Raw genomic sequence first — 6,619 nt, 5'->3', positions numbered from 1 at the left:
CAGTCTTTTTTGTATCTAGTAGGATTGTTCACAATCTTGCCTTGTCACTTTTTATCTGCTAACAACTTTTGCACTTAGCTCATCTATATTAAATACAGTGAATTAAGATTCAGATCTACTCTACTTGGTAGTTGGATGTTTTGTTTTCATGGTAGGGACTTTCTTGGATATATAATATTTTTCCCTAGTTGATTAAATTTTCGATTTAACACGTCCAATACTAATTTTTCATAATATTTACAAGTACTTAGAGAAGATGGTTCATTAGAATTTAGAAGCAATAATGGGTTATCAAAATCAGTGTAATTTATCTGATTAAAAAATCTGTGAAAATATTTGTCATCTGTGATTTTGTATGTGGACTATGATTAGATCATATGCAATGTCTTTCCAATCTGAAGCTACATTTTTTGTTTGCAGGTGGAGCATGTCTTCAAGGAGCAGAACATATTGGATGCATATTTTCTCATTGAAGGTTTTTGCTATCTTGTGACTGAAAGAATCATGGCCATTGAAAAGAAAAAGTAATTGATTTGTGATTCCTTGAATGCCTTTTTGAATTTTAACCTGTTATCTGCTTTTGTATATCACAAAGACCCAAAAATATTATGGTTATTTATAAAGTGGTTGGACCTTATAACTGAATGTGTTTATCTAGTTTCTGACTATTTTAGGACATGCCCTAATGATTTGAAAGAAGCCATAGCAAGTTTAATTTTTGTTGCACCGAGGTGTGCAGACTTGCCAGAGCTTCAAGAAGTTCGTTCAATTTTTTCTGCAAAGTATGGTCCTGAGTTCACTACAGCTGCAGTTGAGCTACGTCCTGACAATGGGGTTAACAGGCAGGCAAGTAAAGATTATCACTTCAATCCTTCTAGAGAAATTAGCTCATTCAGGCTTCACTTTTTTAGTTGAAAATTTGATATTAAATTTGTCGCAGTGTGCTAATTTGTTATCATAGATCATTGAGAAATTATCAACTAGAGCATCGAGCACAGAGATAAAATTATGTCTTTTGAAAGAAATTGCTGCTGAAAATGGAGTTGAATGGAATTTTGAGAAAGCTGAGAGGGAAATGCTCAAACCAGCAGAAGACTTACTGGCAAGCATCCTAACTTCTTTCTGTTTCTGATCATTTTCATTTTAGTTGAATCAATTAATTTATATGCTGCATTCGGGCTAGTGCCACTAGTCTGTTGTTAGGTCTAAACTAGCCAACGTGGAGGCTTGATAGGGTTGTGTAAGACAATGGATTCCGTTGCAGATAAAGCCGCTAATTCGGAGGTAAGAGTGAGGGTTTTTGTGCTTGTTTTTATGTGCTTTGGTACTCTGTTTAGGGCCACAAAAAGTATTGCTACACTAGCTTGTGTAGAGGGTTGGTTGGGGGGTTGTGAGGCCTAGAAAATGCCTTCTCTCTAAGTTGTAGATGTATAGGATGATGCGTAGTAGAAACAGAGGATGTAACCCTTGCTAGTGTTGAGAAATCTAGGGCATTAGTATTAGATGATTTCTCTTCTTTGGTGACTACTTGTGAATTCTTTTTACATGATTAGGTTAGGATCTTCTTTATGTTAGATTCTTAGTGTTCTTCTTCATCAAATAGTAACCAATGCAAGAACATAAATAGACAAGAGACACAACATGTAGGCTATGAGCCAGGGCCAAAACCTCTCACTCTTTGAGAGGAAAACCCACACAAATTATTCTTATAAAGATTCCAATTGATGAATACCAAGACCAAGACCCCTGACCTATTAGCCACTCCATGATCAAGACACAAGTCCTCTTCTACTTCTGGCTTCTAGATTCATTATCCTTTTCTTTGATAAATGAATATTCAATACTACGCTCTTCTCCACTTGGTACGATTGGAGGGTAACATTACATTTTTTATTTTATTACAACTTCCTCAAGATCAGGTTTATTATTTTCCTTATCACCTCCCTTTTGTTTCATGTTTTTTTAATATACATACTACATATAGTATTATATGTATTGTTTCTAGGAAAAGCCTTGCTAGGAAACTCTTGTGCAGTCCCTCGAATTCATAGATGGTACCCAATGCAAAATTGTTGGCACTGATTTCAATGCCTGACCCTACAAGGACATTGAGTGAGGAAAAAAACATAGACAACCATCTTAGGGTATCAATCTCAAGACCCCTTGCATGAAGCTCAAAGGACTCAACTGCTTGAGCTAGCCTCAAGATATGCCACCAATTTTGGATATGTTCCCATTCAATTGGGGGTACGTACCTCGTGGATTTAGGGACATCCCTGGGGCGATGGGCATCTGCCACCCCAAAATTACTCAAAATTAAGGTCAAAAAATCCTAAAGGTCTTCTAAAATAACCTATCCCTGAAGCCATATTTTGAAGTTATAAAAATGTGTATGATCTCTGTTTTCCATTTTTTACATTTTCATTGTGTGCAAAAGGTACCAGATGTGAGCACTTGTGTGAAGCAATATTTGGTTGAGAATTGAATTCTCTTGTCTATTTCTGTATGGTATTGAATATGTTTTGCATATTAATATTTTGCATAGGGAAAGCCCATTTTGTGAAGAAAAAATTGGACATGGGATAAAGTTTAAAAACCTGTCATAATTAATAACAAAAACTTTGGACTCAGGAGTCTACCAAGTGATAGAAAGATTGATAGTTTGTACTAATGAATTAAGTGATTTTGACAAACTTAAGATATTTCCAATTCACCAAAAGCACCGAACAAAAATGGTTGTTTTCTTTATAATTTTATATCAAATTGGTTTCATTTTCTTGGCATGTTGAGGTAAAAAGCCATGAATCCCAAAAGAAGGGGTGTGAGTGTTAAAATCCTACTAGTTCCCCTTGGTGTGCCCTGAAGAAACAACAGGCTCTGATCATGCAGGAATTGGCTTACTTGTATGATGAAAAATGATTCATTATGAGATCTACCCTATTACTCGAGTTCAAAAGAATCTCTCTGTTAAGGCCCCTGATTTTCACACTAGGAACACACTTCTTACCTGCCTGACTTTACATCAAAGGTCACATTTTGTATGATGGAGGTAGTTTTTGACACAAGGCTATTAATATGTAATCACCCCAACTTCTGTTTTCAGAGTGTCAATTCTTTATAATCTTTTAAAAAAATTCACCAGAGCATGCTATGTGCATAAAAAAGTGACTCGAACTTTGTTCTTTTAGATTATTTTTTGTGCAAATATTGTATTTTGAAATATTTAATGTGAATTGTGAGAAATTATTGGGACTAGTAATGGTGATTGACATTGTTTATTTGAATCATTTTCTAGGAGAAACTTTTGGATCCCTTGTCAAAGCAAGTCATTCCTTCAGTTCAACGAGCAACCATACTTGCATATGCCTTGTCAATGCTTTCAATAGATACTGAAAGCTTGACGTCATTTGAATGTTAGTATTTTCCTCACTCTAAGTATATTTGCATTGAATTGATAGGGTGTTTGTTTCCAAGAATTCTATTTTTTAAAATAGCAATTCCTTAAACCATAGTTTTGGACATATACATTCCAGATACGTGGGCTAAAGCATTCTTTATATCTTTATATTTAGTCAGAACTAACTAGATGACATATTTTACAATCTTTGACCTTGATTTAAACTCATTTTCTTAAAAGGGTTTAAAAATTATTCAATTAATGCATAATCTATCCCAATTTTTTTTGTCAACTCAACTTATCATCTCTGATTAAACTCGTGATGTTATCAATTGACCTGTATATGTTTTTTAAGCCAATACACCCATGTCACAAAAATGAGGTATGCATGATATGGTCAGCTACAATGGCTGATATCATTTTCTTTTCCAATAAAGACGTGACAATATTTCTATAAATTTTAAGTTGAAAGAATTACCTATTTGCAAATGTTACATCTTGATATTTATTTTCCCTTACATGCATTCTTCCATGATTCTAATCAGAAGAAACAGAGCTTTAAACCCATTTGTTATTAAATTCATGAGTTAAAACCTGTATGTCAAGATTGTGAACAACAGAAGAGAGAGAAAAACATGTATATCCATCAACATATAGGGATCCTAAAGAATCTGGGGGAGATGCCCCAGATTCTTCTTCATCAATCTCCCATGTACCCTATGATATCTCCAGTACTTTATTCGATTGAGTGTCTGCTCCAAAGTTGAGCTCTTTATAGATGTGTGCTTATAAAATGACCAAGAAGAATATTTCCAGGGCCTTTACTTGTTTGAGTAAAAGCCTCAAGATAGGGTTCTGCATCTCAATAAGTCCACTTACCCAATCAGTGACCAGATTTGGGCCCCCCAACACTTGAATGTGAGAAATGCCTCTTTTCTTTGACAATCTCAATTGCCAATGCCTTCCATTCAGAAATGTTATTTGCAGTGTTGTGAACATATTAATAACATCTCGATTTTATCTCAAAATCACGATTTCTATCATTTTCTTTTCCAAGAAAGGCGTGACAATATTTCTATAAATTTTGCAGGTTTTCTTAGAGGGACAAATATCAAAGGATTTAGTGTTAAAAAGTCTAAGTGATGGGTATCAACCTTCTGGAGATCAAATACCATGGAAGGTTTTAGAGCAGTTCCAGGATATGAATTTCCCAAGTCTTTCAAGGGCTCGAATTGTTCGTATAGCTGTTCATCCAAATGTCATTAGAGTATTATTAAAAACTCCCACCCATTTTGAATTTGGTTTCAGTTTTCTTAGTAATGGAATGTACTTCCCATCTTGTAACAAAGATTTTCTATTCTCTAATTGTTATTTTTTTGGTTTTCCTAAAGGCTAGCTATGGATCAATCGTTGTGGATCTTCTCACAAGGTTTATTTCTTTTTGACCTTTCTAATTGCATATGCTCTTTTAAACTTTTATAGGAGCATTGTGATATTATTTCCTATTATCCTATTTTAAGCAAAGAAAATTAAATGTGAGAGAAATAAAATACTCCTGGGGTGAACTTTCAATAGAATCAATATATAGTAAGCATAATTCACTTGAGTCTTTTTAGATCAAATAAGTTATTATGAATGAGATAGCTTAAATTATTTAGTTTTGTAACTTCTAATCCATATTCTTGAATGATCGATTAAGGTATTAATTGGGCATTTGATTTATTGATCATTAGGATTAGCGTTGAAGTTTTTGTCAATAGTTCTGTTGATGACAATGTTTTAATTTATATTTATGTGAGTCATCATTCGACAACCTATTTTGATGACCAAGGGGTTGTATTGTTTATATTTAATTTTTCCTAGGAAACAATTGTAAGCGTTTACATTAGTATGAAAAAAATATACATTCATGAAGAGCATACAACTCTATGATATTGAACCTCAACAAAAAATTAAAGTTGGGCCTCAAAAATACACAGCTATTAAACATTCCTAAAATTCCCATGAGCATAATTTTCCCTTTTTATTCCCAAAGATTGCATAAGATTCCCTTACATGCATTCTTCCATGATTCTAATCAAAAGAAACAGAGCTTTAAACCCATTCGTTATTAACTTCATTAGTTAAAACCTGTATGTCAATATTGTGAACAACAGAAGAGAGAGAAAAACATGTATATCCATCAACATATAGGGATCCTAAAGAATCTGGGGGAGATGCCCCAGATTCCTATTCATCAATCTCCCATGTACCCTCTGATATCTCTAGTACTTTATTCGATTGAGTGTCTGCTCCCAAGTTGAGCTCTTTATAGATGTGTGCTTATAAAATGACCAAGAAGAAGATTTCCAGGGCCTTTACTTGTTTGAGTAAAAGCCTCAAGATAGGGTTTTGCATCTCAATGAGTCCACTTACCCAATCAGTGACCAAATTTGGGCCCCCCATCACTTGAATGTGAGCAATGCCTCTTTTATTTGACAATCTCAATTTCCAATGCCTTCCATTCAGAATTGTTATTTGCAGTGTTGTGAACATCTTGATAACATCTCGATTTTATCTCAAAATCACGATTTCTATCATTTGCTTTTCCAAGAAAGGCATGACAATATTTATATAAATTTTAAGTTGGAAGCATTACCTATTTGGAAATGTTACATCTTGATATTTATTTGCTCGAGGAACTTGCTATGTAGCTTTCCAATTATTATATGAGTTTCAATTCCTAGTTGTTAAATAAATCATAATAGTATTGGAAAGAAGCATTCAAAAATTTCTCTATAATTGTTTTCTTATGGTTAGAGTACTATCAATACTCAAATGAGTGACATTTCCATCAATTAGTTAGTGTTAGTGACTTAACGTTTAGCCAACATGGAATGTTGGTTTAGATGGTCAATTCTGAGTCCATTTAATAACCTCTGGACAAGAGAATCAATACGTGTTTGATATCAATGTACATTACATTAATAAAATTTTACATCACTTGCATTCCTCTCCCTCTTTCTTGTGAATGTTTATGTGTTCATTAACCAACATTGGTATAGAGAAATATTGGTTTGAGCTAGTGATTTCATTGGAGTTTGTGTTGAGAAATAATGATTTGTATTGGTCCCCACACATGAGAAGTTATAGACATAAAGGTGAGTGTTTCTAACTTTTTAAAGAGACATTTTATTTAAAAGTTTGTAAAGTTCAAGCCAATATTTACCTCGACACAAAGTA

At 33.8% G+C, this 6,619-nt stretch overlaps 1 long non-coding RNA gene across 1 annotated transcript; it reads left to right on the top strand.

Annotated features, from left to right (window-relative positions):
* Positions 1-381: 381 nt before the first annotated feature.
* Positions 382-1,204, top strand: LOC149144299 (uncharacterized). Its single transcript, XR_016265143.1, has 2 exons — positions 382-524; positions 675-1,204. It is a non-coding gene; the product is annotated as an uncharacterized LOC149144299 (long non-coding RNA).
* The last annotated feature ends 5,415 nt before the right edge of the window (positions 1,205-6,619 follow it).

Source organism: Pinus tabuliformis, chromosome X (assembly GCF_031772625.1).
Source record: "Pinus tabuliformis cultivar Carrire ecotype Pingquan chromosome X, CPIR1, whole genome shotgun sequence".
NCBI classification, from domain to species: domain Eukaryota; kingdom Viridiplantae; phylum Streptophyta; class Pinopsida; order Pinales; family Pinaceae; genus Pinus; species Pinus tabuliformis.
Note: the sequence above shows the minus strand (reverse complement) of the source record. Positions and strands in the feature narration are given on the sequence as shown.